Source organism: Coffea arabica, chromosome 11e, assembly GCF_036785885.1.
Source record: "Coffea arabica cultivar ET-39 chromosome 11e, Coffea Arabica ET-39 HiFi, whole genome shotgun sequence".
NCBI classification, from domain to species: domain Eukaryota; kingdom Viridiplantae; phylum Streptophyta; class Magnoliopsida; order Gentianales; family Rubiaceae; genus Coffea; species Coffea arabica.
In genome coordinates this window covers 21,892,682-21,911,281 of record NC_092331.1, presented here as the reverse complement: position 1 = coordinate 21,911,281, position 18,600 = coordinate 21,892,682, and positions in this window count along the sequence as shown.

Here is an 18,600-nt window from a genome sequence, read left to right as displayed (position 1 = left end):
TTGCTAAATAATAATTTTTTAAATAAAAGGGTATTTTTGAAGAAAAACACAAGGAATTTGCGAGTCCTCACACAAACCGAGGGGATCCGGAAGTCATAAGGTGCAGATGACCGACAGAGTTCCACTGGAACACCGTATCCTACAGTATATGTTTACCTTGTATCATGATAATTGTTTCATGCTAAAATGTCAACATGAAATCCTGAGCTATGCCTGTGATATGCTCTATACCTGTTACCTATCCAATGTACCCATATCATGATACATGTTTCATGTTAATGCTCCATACCTGTAACATGCTTAATTACTCGTACCTGTAATAAGCTCCAATCACTCGTGAACTATACATGCCAATGTCTTGAACCATGATAACTGTCTCATGATAAATGTCTCATACCATGATACATGTCTCAAATTACCCGTACAATGATTATCACCTCATGATAACATGCCATTGCGTAACCTTGAACCATACATGCGTAACCTTGATTTATTTGAACTGTTAGAGTGTCTTGGAACCTCGCTGGGCTGTGTAGCTCATCCCACGTTGTGGTTTTCTTTTACAGGGTTCGAGACCAAGGGTGCTCGTGAGTAGTACTAGATTATTTTCTTTCGAAGATTTTAAGTTATATTATAACGGATGGCTATTGTACCCTTTTCCGTTGGGTTGTATTTAAGCTTGAAAGTTGCATAATTGTAAGTGTGAGATATTTGAAGTACTTTAATTATGTATTGAAGTTACTTAAAGTATTTCGAGCTTTTGAATGATGGATTGTAGTGAGTCCTGGCGAGAGTTGGGCAGGCGTCCCGCGGATGCCCTTTGGTTCGCCTTAGGGAGAAGTGGGGGCGTCACAGAAAGAAGCTCTTGGTTTCCATTTCTTCTTAGGGTTTCAAGGTAACCATATCAAGAAACCATCTTTTCTTTTATTACTTGCATATGAGTGGATTTAAGGCTTGATTTTGGTAGATTTCATGGAAAATTTCATGGTTTGTGTGGTGATTGGAAAATTCTAGCTTTGAGTGAGAAATTTCAGTTTTGATATGTTGATTTGAGCTTGGCTATGATCTATTAGTTTTGCCATGTGAATTTTCTAGCTTTTATATGTTATTTTGGCTTCAATATAGAAAATCTCAGCTTGTAGTAGTAAATTTCAACTTAGGGTTACATTTTTCCAGGTTTATTATGGTTGTTTTTTGAGCTAGATAATTGGCTATTTTGGGTGGCTTTGTGACCTTAAACAAGTGTACTTTATAGCCTATAACTTGTGGTTGTGATTGAGGTGGATTGCTATGAATATAGATGTTGAGTTTGGAAGGGAAAGTTAAGGATATAAGGGGAAGTGCTGCTGAAATTTTTGTTACTTTCTTTCTTGTAATATAAGTGATGTTAGAGGGGTAATTTTGGGTTGGTTTGGACTTAGGTTACTTATAATTGCTTGAGTCCACCTTGGTAGTGACATATAAGATGAAAGTTTGGCAAAAATCATGTGTAAAACAAGAGGAAAAGTAACGGTTTCTTCTATCATGCTCTCTAGTTTCATTTGCCCAACTTTAGACTCGAGGTTGGTTGTTTTCTTCTAATAGTGGTGCGTATATCTTACGTATATCTTGCTAAGTTTCATAAGTTATAAATATATAATTTTCCTCTTTTGGTTTTTTACATCTTTTGAGTCCAAGTGTTTTTCTTTTTACCAATAACTTACTTGGATCATACCCCTAGAAGGCACTTGGATTTTTTAAGATTGGCTTTCAAGTTTGTCTATGAATTTTGTGTTTTGAGAGGCCAAACTTATATAGGTGTATGGCTCATAGTTGAGTTTAAAGTGAGCACTTCATTAACCTAAGTTTTGAATGATCAGACCATGTGAGGACCTGTAAAATCCCTTACATTTTCTTTAAAATTTCCTTTTATTAGGAATTTATTCCTTTCTAATAGCCTTACTACTCATTCACCCCACAGTAAGTGCAAACAAACATAGAATCAAGGGTTTTTCCTTTTGTTTTCTCGTTAGCATAAATTAGGGTTTTTACGTCTTTTTGAAGTGTAATTATTCGGTACGGATTGTGTATTAAATTTAGTGATTAAGAGTGAGTTTTAGATGATGTTAAGTGTGTGATTAGAAGTAATAATAATAAGTTAGTGAATCATAAGTTAAAACCCTAGTATACGCGATTTAAGGAAAATCGGCTTGAACCGACGTGCACCATTTATTACCGATTGAGTGCACCACTTGAACACTATTTTAATACCTTAATCACCTTGCTTTTATTTTAGCTAATCACCCCTAAAATATCCTACAAAATAGCCACCATTTTTGACCAAAATAAAAGGAAGAAAGAAAAAAAAAGAGGACCAATGGTGGCTTGACAAGTGTTGGCCAACCAAGTTTGACCAACAAATTTCCTATCTTCCTAACTTTGTTTTGGACCAAAATTCCTGCACTTTTTCCTTTTGGGCTGAACTGGCCATTGCCCCTTGTTACCGGTCGTCTCGAGCCAGAAGCGGACTCGGTCGGGCGACTAGGAACTTGGGTGAACGTTTGGTATACTCGAGTATTACCTTTGAAGGTTGGTGGAGGTTGGTGGAAAATAATGCAATTTCAAATGAAGGACAGGAGAACGAATGTATCCTTTGCACGAATGTTACTATCGGTTTCCATTGTACATGTTTCTTGAATTATTGATACTCCATATTGAATGTTTTGTAAATGTTGAAATTGTTTCTGGACTTATCATTTGATTTGAATTGAACATCATTGAAATGAACTATGGTTAAACCGATTTGATTACTGATTTTACTGGTTACTCGCTGAGCTTCTAGCTCACCCCAAAAATGTTTTATTCCCCTCCACAGGGCTCAAGGCGAAGGAAGGGCTTGTAGTGTTTATTCGTGGATTATCTCATGTATGGATTGAACTTGGATTTCCTTTTGTGTACTGGTTCATATTGGGATTGTATTGAATGTTTAGAATTGATTGGATGTGTAATAGTCTAGTTTTGGACTTCCTCCTGTATATAGGTGTATGGCTCATAGTTGAGTTTAAAGTAAGCACTTCATTAACCTAAGTTTTGAATGATCAGACCATGTGAGGACCTGTAAAATCCCTTACATTTTCTTTAAAATTTCCTTTTATTAGGAATTTATTCCTTTCTAATAGCCTTACTACTCATTCACCCCACAGTAAGTGCAAACAAACATAGAATCAAGGGTTTTTTCTTTTGTTTTCTCGTTAGCATAAATTAGGGTTTTTACGTCTTTTTGAAGTGTAATTATTCGGTACGGATTGTGTATTAAATTTAGTGATTAAGAGTGAGTTTTAGATGATGTTAAGTGTGTGATTAGAAGTAATAATAATAAGTTAGTGAATCATAAGTTAAAACCCTAGTATACGCGATTTAAGGAAAATCGGCTTGAACCGACGTGCACCATTTATTACCGATTGAGTGCACCACTTGAACACTATTTTAATACCTTAATCACCTTGCTTTTATTTTAGCTAATCACCCCTAAAATATCCTACAAAATAGCCACCATTTTTGACCAAAATAAAAGGAAGAAAGAAAAAAAAAGAGGACCAATGGTGGCTTGACAAGTGTTGGCCAACCAAGTTTGACCAACAAATTTCCTATCTTCCTAACTTTGTTTTGGACCAAAATTCCTGCACTTTTTCCTTCATTTGGCCATAAGTTTGGAGAGGGAAAAGAGAGGAGAGAAAACTCCATTTCCACCATAACAACCTTACTTGATTCTTGAGAAAATTAACGTGAAACATGATTCTACTCTGATCAATCTTTGGGAAAGTTTGGAGGTGAGCTTGGTGGAACTTTTGGGAGGAAGAAAGTTCTTGTATCGCAAGTTATTTTGGAGATTTTGAGGTATTATACTAGAAACCTCCCTTGTTTCTTTCTTATTTTGCAATTTAAGCAAAGCATGGCTTGATTGTGGTGGATTGTATGGAAGATTTCATGGTTTTGCTTATTAACTTATAATTTTCAGCTAGGGTTTGTAAGTTTCTATTTTTATTAGTGTTATTTATCTAAAATATGATGTGAATAAGCTTAGATAGAGAGTGGTAGTAGTGGTTCAAGCTAGAAATGTTAAGTTCATACCTTGAATGCATTAAATTCCAGATTTAAGGATTGAAATTGCTCTGTTCTGACCAGCTTTATTTGTGTATGTTAGAGGCCGAATTGAGCTTAGCTTAAAACATGAAAGTTGTAGGAAATAATGATTTATAACTTCCTGTACAATTTCAACTCAATCTGAGCACTGTAACATGTGAAATGACAAAAATACCCTCGGCTGCCATAGGTAGAGTTTCTGCGGACAGTTTTGGGATTTCACGATTCTGGCCTCATTTTTCACCATAATCCATATAAAATCAGCATTTGACAAAAACATCAAAGTTGTAGTCCTATGTTTTATCTTTCCAACCCATCTGAAAACGCCTCAATTGGACTTTTGTAGCATGATTTATTATCATTTGAACACAGTGCTGTTAACCAGCCTGATGGTGAAATTCTGGTTCTGTAATCGGTAAATTTGACCTAGATAAACTATGAACTGGATTGAGTTGTCTTCAACAAAGATGTAATCCTTTGTCTTAACTTCGAAATGGTATAAATTTGACACCAATCTGATAAGCATAGCTTCGGTTATGACTGCTACGCTAAGAGACGTCAAATCTGCCATTTGACTATTTGTCTTTAAACTTGATTTCCGGTTGCCTTGTTAAAACTTGCATTGTAATTGGATGATTTTGAGCCTAGATGAAGGGCTATTGTGGTAACATTGCCTATGTGTAACATTGGGACTGATTTGAGGACTTAATGAAGCCATAATGGCTGGAAATTAGGTAAATATAAAGGGCATGCTGCCCAAATTTTCACTCGAGGGTTAGGCATAGGTACCCGCGATTTGAGCGACGATTTGAGGTCAAGTTGGGCATAGATCGCCTATGGTATTCGATTTTTCTTTAGTCAAGGTATATAAACTAAAATTTTGCCAGAAACTCGTACCCTTGGAAAATGAAAGTAATAATCAATAGAAATACGTTTTCCTCGTCTTTTCGACTCAAATGGGAGCGTTAAAGTTTTAACCGCTTCCTTGCCAAAACTAAACGAGTGAGCATGAATTTTTTGGCATTTGATAAGTATCTTGAATACTACTTAAACGAGTTGCATTTACATGATTTTCTTGAAGCGAAACTCCTATGTTTCGAACTCTAGAGAGTTTTACATTTGTAAATGATATTTTATCGCAGATTTGGACTCCAACCAAGGAGTTGGACCTGAACGTGATTTTTGAGAGGCACTAGACCTTTGGTGAGTGCTTCCAAATACCTGATTGAACTGGACAGTTGTTTTGAATACTTGATCAATGTGATTAAATGATACGTGATTTGTTTGATCGGGTAAGAGTGTATTTATCGCACTTGCCCTAATATGATATATACTTGTTTATTGTTGCAATTGACTTGATATACTTGTATTTGACTTACAAGTGCTAAGCGGCAGCATGTACCACACTCAATGTGAGTGGGAGGTGCCTCTCATTCGCATCTCCGTACTTTTATTTTGATTCAATCGATTGGAGATGATATCTCATCGACTTCTTGGGGACCCAAACCCCACTGGCTAGTTAATCGAGTCGAGCCGGCAAGGGTTTAATCGATTAGATAACGAACCATGGGTATCTAGTGTTGTCGAGTGGAGTGTTATCTCCTTGACTAATCAGTATACTCGAGTATTACCATCAATGTTCATTGTGGAGTTCGGGCCCGGTAAGGGGTTTGGTTGGTGGACGGAGATTGGAGTTAAGTGGTGCTCTACTGGATTTGTTCCTTTACTTGAAAGTTGACGGAGTATCAACTAATACTTGATCAAGCTCTGGTGAAGAAATGGAAATTTAGCTCCTGAGAGCCATCTGTATCCTTATACATTGATTGTTATTCGATGTGTTATTGTTCTTTTGGAAAACAAAAAGAGTTTTCACTCGCTCATTTTGACATTTGCTATTTGAAGTGTTATTGCTCACTTTCATGAACTTGTTATGCTCGATATTTTGCTACGTGATATTTGTACTTTTCAATAATAGTCAACTTGCTATTTTGAACCTCATTGGGCTTTTAGCTCATTCCACGCCATTTGTTTTCCTTACAGGGGATACGAGCGAGGCATGAGACTTGTACAGACTAGCGTAGACTAGTTTTTGGAAATTTTGTAACTGTATTCGCACTAACTACTCGATTAGGGTTGAATGTATGTAGAACTCCAATCTTTTGATGTATTTGGGGTTGTATGGATGTTTGAGACAGAAATGAATGTAATTGTACTTTCCAAACTTGGTAACTGTTATTTCCGTTATTCTTGAGGTTGTACCCTATTTGAGTTGAAGTGAGTGAGTGAGTCCTGGCGAGAGTTGGGCACGCGGTCTACTAAACCCTGGAGTATGCCTGTGACAGCCTCACCTCCCCCTAAGGCGAACCAAAGGGTTCGGCGGGCCGCCTGCCCAGCTCTCGCCGGGACTCACTACAAAACTCAAGCATGAATATAATCGATGGTTCTTAAAAGCTCAAACGGAGTATGGTATATCCACCAGTCCAACATACCAAAGTACAAGTCCAATACTTCATCTAAATTTTCATAATAATAACCTAAGTACAATCCTTATGTTTGCAATTCAAGTAAAGCAAACACAAAAGGATACAGTACTCGGTCCACTTCCCGTCCTTATAACTCCCATCGGTAACTCCTTCGGTTGACTGGCCATCACCTTATCCCTCCAGCGGTAATACTCGAATATACCAAAATACAGTGCCCAGGGTTATCAACCTATCTGACCGAGTCCGCATCTGGCTCGAATAGGTGATAACGAAGGGGGGAAAGGCCTTGTTCAACCAATGTGATAAAGTACACATGGCCTACAGCATACGCAAATAACATATAAACAATGAAATATTGAACAGTTAAGTGATACAGCAACAGTTAGGTCGAGTGCGATAAAGTACACACTTACCTAGGAATAAGTTTTTATCATTCAAGTGAACAAGATTCATCAAGTATTTGACCACTTAGGCATGTAAGAAGCACTTATCAAGTCACATCACGTATATATATATATGCAATTATACAAACAGTGGTTATAAAAGTTCGAGAAGCAATTTTTTTGTGCAAAACAGTTCGGAATCCCTCACCGTAATCCGGAGCAAAGCAAGAGCAAAAGCAAGAAATTAAAAGAGCTTCTCGGTGTCCTCTGGATCACCTGAGATTAATCACAATCACAAATTACCTAGATGCTCGATCAAGGCGAATAAAAGAAAACCTCTTAGATACACACACTCAAGAGCCTCAAGCTCAAACAAATCGAAATAGCAAGTTTTCACTTAATCATTAGAATAATAACCAAAAGGAATTTAAAAGTCCCATTTCTGAGTTAAATCGTGGAAAGGACTATTAATTTCAAAAGAAGAGAAAAATGCTTAATTTGGCACGAAAATCGAGAAAGGAGAAAAATGTGTTCGTACTATAAAATTTTCAATAAAAGCCCAAGTGCTAGAATATAAGTGAAAAATCATGTTTTCTAAACTTACGAAGTCAAAGTTTCCTAACAATCACTTTTTCCATAATAAATATGGAAGTTAAAGTTCTAACTTTCAAATAGGAAATTTAGTGAAATTTCTCAAGGATTTCTCTAGTTAAAATGCTCAAGGCCAAATTTTCAAATGTTTCGGTTTATCGAAACCGACATTCAAAATAAAGTTCCAAATTATAAGTGAGCACGTTTTCACCATAAAAATAAGTTTGAAATATCCCAAGAGTCTCAAAAGAGTGACCTAAGCTCTTAAAAGAGCAAGCAGGTTCAAATCGGAAAATTTCACTTTTACGCGTGAAACTTCGAAAAATCGGTTCGAAAGTTCAGAAAGTCCAAAAATGGAAAATTTTACACCTCGGAAACTTCATGTGAAGCATAAAAACTTTGTAGAAGACCGTTATCCAAAAGTCAAATCAGAAGCAAGTCAATTTTTCAAGTGAAATTTCTGTTCATGGAAGATAGGGCAAAACAATCCCCACTTTTCCAATAACCTTGGATTTTTGTCAAAAATTATGGAATCAAAACCAGCCTTTGAAATTTGATATGCGTTCCATTGCAGTTTTCAAAAAAAAAATGAACGGAACTCGATTCCGCCGTTCCTAGCTCAAGAAATAAAAGTTTGAGGTTCGCACAAGCTTAAGGACTGATGAGCTTTGTTTTCGAGAATTTCAATTGTGACACACTTCAGCAAAAAGGCCATATCTGGCTCTATATTTACTCAAATCAGGAATGGTTGGTGGCATTGAAAACTAGATTCAAAGGCTAAATTTATACAGAAGAAATCATTTTCAATATCCAAACCCAAGTGGTTCAAAAATCAGCAACAAGTTGCAATTTCTGGACTGTCCTCGGGTGAACAGTGGCTGTCAATCAGCAAACTTTCAAGACTCACCACGGATCACTCGGGATGAACTAGAAAATGAGCTTGGTACCATTTTAAATCTATAAGAGTCTCGTTTCAAATTCCACAAGCAGCACTCGATTTCGATCAACGAGCAAAACGTTATAGCTACACAAATGTTGCTGGTCAGAAAATTCTGGAGCTTGTTCCAATTTGCTTCTTTACTTGTAACTCAAACTTTAACCAACCATTTGGGTTGATTTTTGGTAGACAACCACAATACACACAGCACAACATATCTACATCAATTTGGAAGCTCAATTAGCACCAGAAAATTTTTGAAATTACAGGGCAGCAGCAAACAAGAAGTCAGGCAGCAAGTCAGAAATTTTCCAGGGTTGTGACCAAACTTTGCGTGCAATTTTGGTGTACCAAATTAAAGGGTTTTTGGCTGAAACTTTGTACACTTAAAGCTCAACATATCAGCACTCAAATGGACTAAAAAAAAGGCACGAAAATATGGGCAGAAAAATAGAATAACAAGGTCAAGAATTTCGGTCAGCAGTCCTCCCTTCTCTCGGTTTCCCTCTTTTCTCTTCCTCTTCTAGTTTCTACCATTATAACTCATCAAAATCACACTCACAGACACATTAACATCTTAACAGCCCTCAAACAACAATGGTGGGAGTTCATAAAGCCCACATCAACCAACCAAATTCAACTAATAACAACAATAAGGAAGCTACAAGCTTCAGAGCTAGAAATGAACCAAGAAAGCAAGGATTTTGTGTGTTACCTCTTGGAGCTATGAAACCTAGCAAAATCAGAATTTTCCTTCCCAAATTTCACCACCATCAACCACCCAATCCACCCTCAAAGCCACAAAATCAGCTCCTCCACTTAGCTAGGATGAAAACCCACAAGTTGATGAGGAACTTTGATGGATTAGGTGCAAGGTTTGAGCAGAAAAATTGGAGAGCTCTTCTTCCTTTATTTTTTTTCTTGTGAGGGCCGAATTTTAGAGAGAGAAAGATGAGAGAGATTGTTTTAGAATTTTTTTAAGTGTGTTTTTGGGGAGAAAAGGAAGCTTAAAGGCTAAGTTTTCAAGGTCAAACCTCGCTAGGTCCGAATAGGGTTTCGCGCGACCACTTTTCGCGCTCGTTTGCTACTTTTGTGCACTAAACCTCCGAGGTAATTCCTCTAGTGCATTAATAGTACATTCTTAGTAGTCTAATATCAAATTCTTAAATCTCCAATTAAGCAGATTAAAGCGCCTGTCGGGGCCATTTCGGCACACGGGCGCACAAGGGTCGAACTTAAGGAATTCTCACTCGAACTTTGAAACTTCAACTTATTCGACTCTAAAACTTTAAAATATGATAATTCAAGTATATATAACAATCAAAATCACCATAAATAATTCAACTCAAATTAATTTGGCCATTAAAATAATAATTGTTTAAAGAACCAATTGTTTAGACTCATTTTCGAGAAATTCATGCAATTTGAGAAAATTTGAGTAACTCACATGCAAAAATACTTTTAAATGACCAATTTAAGAATATTTTGCAATAATTAAAATATGAGTCCTCACAACGCCTTAGGGGGAGGTGGAGTCATCACAGGTGGTATCAGAGCTCCTATCGATCTCGTGCCGCGAGAGGGTTCTCGGACTGTGGGGATTGACTTGTTAAGTGTGGAACATATATATGTTGGGTAGGAATCTCAAAAGTGGTTGAATTCCTCTTGAGCGTGGCTAACTCGAGTGGTGGATTACCATATTTTCAGATTCCTGTACCTGAGTACCAAAGACCGATACCTTTGTGATACGTCGATATCCCGAGTAACATTGGAATAAGTTTGGATGGCGAAAGCCAAGGCATGGGGGATGCAAATAGTTTGGACTTGGGAGATATTGAAGATATTAGTGAGATTGGGGACCCTTACTATTCACACGTATGTACTTAGTTGTACTTCGTCAAGTTTTGATTAAGTGTAGTGCTTGAGTAATACCTAGGGTTAATGTCCCATGGGATATGAGACTTGCTCTGATATGTATATGAAGTATGTTATTTCCAATGTGCGCTATTATTTTTCATTTTATGATTTGAAAATGCTTTTATCGGCCTTTGTAGCTACTTTTATTTTGCTTATACTTATATAGGAAAGTAAGTATGGAGGGTAGACGGAGTCAAGAACGTGGGACTATCCGAGGACGCGGTTCTAGCCGTGGGCGTGGGGCTAGATAGGTATAAGAACCTGTGCGAGAACCGAGAGAATGATGAGAACATGAAGATTTGGATCCCTTTGAAGTTCAAGGAAATTTGTTTGATAGTTGATGGTGCAATCGGGCTTAAGAATCATTGAAGATTTGTCCTACTTATTTCTTGTTATTTATTTAATTAAGTTTTCAGCAAATATTGTTAGTTAATTAGAGTTAGTCTTGAGTCCTTAATAAGGGGAATAAAGGCTAAGGTCATGTTGACCATAGTTAAGCCTATTTGAGTTAGTTTCCTATTTTAGTTGAATTAGAGTTTTAGGAAAGTAGTTAATTGCTTCCAAATTTATTTAGGAAGTTGTGTCAAGTTTAGAAGTCAAGTCAAATAAGGAAACTTGTATTGTTTCCAATTTAGATTAGGGTTTTGAGTCTTGTAAGGCTATAAATAGCCATGCTTATGATATTTTCAAGGGAAGACAATTATGAATAAAATTTGAGAGTTTTTCTCTTTCATGTTCCTTTGGGAACGTTCCTTGATACAAAGTGAGTCATGTCTCCTTTGTTCAAGTTTTGGCTTATCAATTCAAGACCATGTTGAATTGTGGCACCATTCTACCGTTCTAAATAATCTCGAGCTGTCCTTGGTTGGTTTAGAATCCGTCTTTTGTACCCATACCTGATCAAGATAGATCCTTCCGCTGCCTGATCGATTCGATTTCTTCTCGAGTGGTCCTTGGAGAATCGGGTTCGTCTCAAATTTTATTCATAATTGTCTTCCCTTCAAAATATCATAAGCATGGCTATTTATAGCCTTACAAGACTCAAAACCCTAATCTAAATTGGAAACAATACAAGTTTCCTTATTTGACTTGACTTCTAAACTTGACACAACTTCCTAAATAAATTTGGAAGCAATTAACTACTTTCCTAAAACTCTAATTCAACTAGAATAGGAAACTAACTCAAATAGGCTTAACTATGGTCAACATGACCTTAGCCTTTATTCCCCTTATTAAGGACTCAAGACTAACTCTAATTAACTAACAATATTTGCTGAAAACTTAATTAAATAAATAACAAGAAATAAGTAGGACAAATCTTCAATGATTCTTAAGCCCGATTGCACCATCAACTATCAAACAAATTTCCTTGAACTTCAAAGGGATCCAAATCTTCATGTTCACATCAGAGGTGTGACAGCCCCACCTCCCCCTAAGGCGAACCAGAGGGTTCGGCGGGCCGCCTGCCCAGCTCTCGCCGGGACTCAGTCGTTCACTACAATCCTCAAATGAATTACAAGAATAAACCTCAACTATTACAATATAAATCTCCAATATACATCAAATTCTCTAAAAATTACATGTCATAAGCGAAGCGGAAACAATTCCCAACTATACATAAAATGATTCCAAATCCAAATTGTACAAAACATAGGCCATCCAATCACGTGCACAAGTACTACAAGCCCTTCCTTCGCCTTGAGCCCTGTGGAGGGGAATAAAATATTTTTGGGGTGAGCTAAAAGCTCAGCGAGTAACCAGAAAAATCAGTAATCAAATCGGTTTCACAATAGTTCATTTCAATGATATCATAAATCAATGATGTCATAAATCAAATGATAAGTTCAAAAACAATTTCAACATTTACAAGACATTAAATATGGAGTATCAATAATTCAAGAAACATGTACAATGGAAAGCGATAGTAACATTCATTAAAAGGATACGACCCACATGGAGCTATTTGTTTGTTCGTTCGATCCCTTTTTTTTTTCCGGACGTTGGCCGGACTCCACCCATCCGGACGTAGCCGGACTCCACCCATCCGGACGTAGCCGGACTACAAGGTAATACTCGAGTATACCAAATTCACCCAGGGTCACCATATCGCCCGACCGAGTCTGCTTCTGGCTCGAGTCGATCGGTAACGAAGGGCAGTGGCCAGTTCAGCCAAACGGCTTACATTCATACGCAACTAGCATTTAATCATTGAAACTTTCACATTTATTTAGGTCGAGTGCGATAAAGTACACACTCGCCTAGAAAACTCGTTCTAACAATCATTGAATGCACTTAACACATTATCAATCAATCATAACAAGCCAATAAGTCAAGGAATATAGCAACCCAGGAACACTCACATGCAAGCACGCATGATATGCAAGAAAACAGTTCAAAAGTAAATAATGCAAGAAAACAGTTCAAAAGTAACTTTGGAAACAGTTCAAAAGGAAATAATGCAGGAAACGGTTCATAAATAACTTTAGAAATAGTTTGAGGTCACTCACCTCTATGGCTCAGAAACCATCCATCATATATCATTGCCTTGCTCAAATCCAAGTCTTAGATCACAAACTCAATGCAATCAAGTCCTTTCAAAGTTCGGACAGCACTTCCCCTAAATTTGCTTACTTTCCCAGCCATCAAGGCTTCATTATTTCCTCAGCCAATCCCAAAGGTACACACACAACAACAAGTTCATCCAATAGCCATTCAGAAAGCTCCAAGTAGTACTAGTACAAGTCAAACTAGGGAAAAGTTCGGAAATGAAAGTTAAGCTCAAAACCAGAAAAACAGTTTTGACGTCATTTTGCGGTAATGGTACCAAAGGCGCTACGATTGTCGGATGAAGGTACAAGACCCACCGTTTCGAAGCTAAGAGACAGGGCTACAATATTTCAGAAGGTCACTCAACCCAGTTTCGAGTGTAACTAGGTCAAAAATGCAAGATACTATACCAGAATCACAAAAACAGATTCACAGAACGTATTCTAGCGGAAACATCATAAAGTAGGCTATCCAAGTCCAAATCCAGAAATTCCAAAACCAGCTGAAAACTAAGAAACAGGGCTAAATTTCATCAGAAGGCCTCAACAACCAATCCGGAAGCAATTCCAGCCAAAACAACCAATTACAGGCGCAATTCTTACATTCGGGTAAAACCAGAACAGCAATAGTAATTTCGACTTTTGTCATTCTACACTACTTCGATTGACCTGAAATTTTGTAAGAACCTCTAAAATGTCATTCCCTACAACTTTCATGTTTTAATCCAAGGCCAATTCGGCCTCTAACTAGGAGCTAAAAATTCGGGCAGAATGCTCCCACAAGAACCCTAATTTTCTGAAATTTCTTCCAAAACAGAAATTGATTGCAATTGTCCACTTTTTCCACCTCATAGAGTCATTAAACATCATTTCCAATCATCATATATAACCACACAACCATGTTCATATTAAAACAGAAAAATCCCCAAAAATTATAAAACTTCATCAAGTCAACCACAAATCAAGAAATAATCCATCAAACCATCTCTTTAGCCATCACAAGTCACTAATTTAGCATAATCAAGAACAAAGAAAGGATTGCTAGACATGAACCTTGAAATATCAAGAAAGTTGATGGCTTAGTCCTTTGCCTTCTCTAATCACTCCACCACTACCTTCAATCTTCCTAAACAAGTGACTTTTGTGGAGGAATTTGAAAGTTTAACGGTTGATTCACAAGATTGAGCAAGAAATGGAGTTGGAGTTGAACGCTTTCTTCTTGTATTTTTGCTCCAAGAGGTTCGGCCAAGCTTGCAGAAATTTAGGTGCTTTTTGGGTCAAAATTGAGTATTAGTAAAGGTAAGAAATAATGGTCAAAGTCAAGGTTGAATAGGAAGGTGACACTTGTCACCCTTTAGGTTTAAAACTTATCTTTTTGTCTCTCCAATACAAATATCTTAACACTTTGTAAAATAATATCACTTAATACAAAATTCCAACAAGTTGTCAAAAATATAATACATTTACCGCACTTGCGGGTCCCACGTTCAAAATACGCTCTTAATTTCTCAAAAACTAACCGATACTAGAAAAATCATTTTAAAACTATCTTTGCTCATAAACTTTATCTGGGGAATTTTTCTAATCAAGAAAATGTAGAAAAGGCGGGCGATTAAATAAAATAAACACTAGAAAATTAGAAAATTTCCGGGTTCTCACACTCATTCTTTTCGGGGCGTCACAAGAGGAAAGCGGTGAAACAGTTTAACTGCAACCTAGACCCAGAGTGGAAGGGGGGGACCAGGTAGCAACGGCAATTCAGCAAAGACCAATATACTTGCTCGACTGGTAGAGCAGCAGGGTCAAACCCCTGTTAATCAACCCAGGGATCCTGAAATAGGGCAAGATAGGGCTCTAGAGAGATTTCAAAAATTTTTCCCTCCTAAGTTCCTGGGAGGGCCGGACCCTGAGGAAGCTGAGAGGTGGTTAGAAACCATGATCAATATATTCGCTGCTTTAAACTACGCGGAGGAGAGAAATGTGCAATTTGCTATTTTTCAGTTTGAAGGACTAGCCAGAGTCTGGTGGAATGTAGTTAGAGCCAAATGGGAGGGAGAGAGGACTGGATGGACAAGCAAGAGGTGTCTCGCAGGGTGGTTAGACCTCAACTTCTCGAGTATCTTGTGGGTACTGTGGAAAAACCAACCACACAGAGGATAATTGCTGGCGAAAGGCTCGAAAGTGTTTACGGTGTGGAAGTCCTGAGCACCAGATTGCCAATTGTCCATTGATCAGTGATACCCAACCAGTCGACAAATCAAACCCTAAACAACCGAATGTAGGAGGGGAAAAACCCAGGGTGCCAGGCAGAGTGTATGCCTTAGACCACCAAGGTACGATTCATGATGTCCATTGGCTGACTAAAAGTTTTGCTAATAGTGAGACCTAGGAGCTAGAAAAGGACATGCAAGAAAATACCCAGAGATATTTACGCATGAATATATGAATTTCGAGGTCGAAATTCTCTTAAGGGGGAGAGAGTGTGAGGACCTGTAAAATCCCTTACATTTTCTTTAAAATTCCCTTTTATTTGGAATTTATTCATTTCTAATAGCCTTACTACTCATTCATCCCACAATAAGTACAAACAAACATAAAATCAAGGGTTTTTCCTTTCGTTTTTGTGACAGCCCCACCTCCCCCTAAGGTGAACCAGAGGGTTCGGCGGACCGCCCGCCCAACTCTCGCCGGGACTCAGTCAGTCACTACAGTCCGCAAATAAATTATAATATAAATCTCAAATATTACATCAAATTCTCCAATAATTACATGTCATAAGCGAAGCGGAAACAATTCCCCAAACTATACATAAAATGATTCCAAATCCAAACTGTACAAGATATATGCCATCCAGTCACGTGAATAAGTACTACAAGCCTTCCTTCGCCACGAGCCCTGTGGAGGGGAATAAAATATTTTTGGGGTGAGCTAGAAGCTCAGTGAGTAACCAATAAAATCAGTAATCAAATATATTTCACAATAATGCATTTCGATGATGTCATGATTCCAAGATCAAATGTACGTATTTTTGCTCTCGTGAGCCAGTGAAATCATTGCATTTAAACACCCAACGCTCAAATAGATCACTTAACGTTAAACAATAAGGGGGAGCAACGTTGGTGCTCCAGATCATGTCATGAACAATAAACAGGGTGGAGACATTGGTGTTCAGCTCAAGTCTCCCCAAGAACTCATTGAAGCCAAATCATGTCATGAACCCACATGCAAGCACGCATGATATGCAATCGAGTACATAATGCAAGAAACATTTCACAAGTACTTTGGAAATAGTTTAGGGTCACTCACTGCCACGGCTCAGAAACCATCCATCATATATCATTACCTTACCCGAGTCCAAACCCTAAATCACAAACTCAAAGCAATCATACATTCTCAAAGTTCGGACAACATTTCCCCATGAATGCTTCATTTCCAACCTACAATATATCACCAATCACACATACGGTTAATAAGCAATAAAATACATTCAATTAGGCCACAATATCCCTCAATCAAAGCTAATTAGAAGCTTAAGAGCCACCATTAGAAAAACCCCCAATTAAACCCTAGAAACCGGAATTCATTCCCTTAAGCGTAAATTTTCCGCAACGATCGCAATTAACGTATAAAAGTTCCGTTTAACACCTTTCGGCACAATATCCATAACTGAAGCTACACTTATTGGATTGAAACGAATCTTATGGCGTTTCGAAGCCAACACATAACTGTACATTTATTATGAAGACCTCCAAAGCCAAATCATACATTTTCATGGTCAAAAATGGAAAACTCCACGAAAACAGAAATCTGGGCGCGAAACAGGGTTCATGAACATTCAAGGGTATTTCGGTTATTTCACATGATACAATGCTCTGATCGGGCTGAAATTTTGTAGGAAGCTAGTTAACACCATTTTCTACAACTTGCATGTTTTACCCTAAGCCTGATTCGGCCTCTAACATGCCCAAATAAATCCGGTCAGAACAGGGCAAAAGCAAACCCTAAACCTGGAATTTCGTATCAAACCAGAAATTTTCCGCAACCAACTTCAACTAACATATACAAGCTTCATTTTATACCATTACCAGCCATCATACCATGATCAAACCATGATCCTCATACAAAACAGAAAAATAACAAGAATAAATCAAAATTCATCAAACCTTCACTTCCAACCATAAACAAACCATAATCACTCCATATGTCATCATGTTAAACCACTAAAGCCACCAATTGAACATTAGCAAAGCTAAAGGGAAAGATTCTTAACAACTCACTTTGTAACCTCAGACAACAAGCAACTTAGCACCTTTGTTTCTCAAACTACTTCACCACTCACCTTAATCCTACCAAGAGAAAGGTTTTTATGGAGCAAATCAAAGTTTTAGCGGTTGGTTTGTGAGATCAAGGCAAGAAATTGAAGAAAGAAGTTGGAGGTTTCTTTCTTTTCTCTCCCTAAGGAGTTTGGCCAAGAGAGCTTCAAATGAAGAAATAAAATGGCCAAAATTAGCTTTAAGATGGTAAAAATATCTTGGTCAAAAGTCCAAGGGTGAATTGAATGGGGACACTTGTCACCTTTCAGCTTAAAGCTTATCTTTTTGTCTCTCTAATACAAATCTCTTAGCACCTTGTAAAATAATATCACTTAATACAAACCTCCAACAAGTTGTCAAAAATATATTGCATTTACCGCACTAGCGGGTCCCACGTCCGTAATACACTTCAAACTTAACGTGGACTAACTCGTATCAAGGAAATGATTTAAAAATTATATTCCTTTATAAAAATGTATAGAAAATTAATATCTTGAAGAGAGGTACAAAATTATAAACAAGGAAACAAAATAATGTCTAGAAAATATATAAAAATTTGCGGGTTCTCACACTCATTCTTTCGGGGCGTCACAGTTTTCTCGTTAGCGTAAATTAGGGTTTTTACGTCTTTTGGAAGTGTAATTATTCGGTACGGATCGTGTATTAAATTTAGTGATTAAGAGTGAGTTTTAGATGATGTTAAGTGTGTGATTAGAAGTGATAATAATAAGTTAGTGAATCATATGTTAAAACCCTACTATATGCGATTTAAGGAAAATCGGCTTGAACCGACGTGCACCGTTTGTTACTGATTGAGGGCACCACTTGAACACTACTTTATTACCTTAATCACCTTGCTTTTATTTTAGTTAATCACCCCTAAAATATCCTACAAAACAGCCACCATTTTTACCAAAATAAAAGGAAGAAAAAAAAGAGGACCAATGGTGGCTTGACAAGTGTTGGCCAACCAAGTTTGACCAACAAATTTCCCATCTTCTTAACTTTGTTTTGGACCAAAATTCCTGCACTTTTTCCTTCATTTGGTCGTGAGTTTGGAGAGGGAAAAGAGAGGAGAGAAAACTCCATTTCCACCATAACAACCTTGCTTGATTCTTGGGAAAATTAACGTGAAACGTGATTCTACTCCGATCAATCTTTGGGAAAGCTTGGAGGTGAGCTTGGTGGAACTTTAGGGAGGAAGAAAGTTCTTGTATCACAAGTTATTTTGGAGATTTTGAGGTATTATACTAGAACCTCCCTTGTTTCTTTCTTATTTTGCAATTTAAGCAAAGCATGGCTTGATTG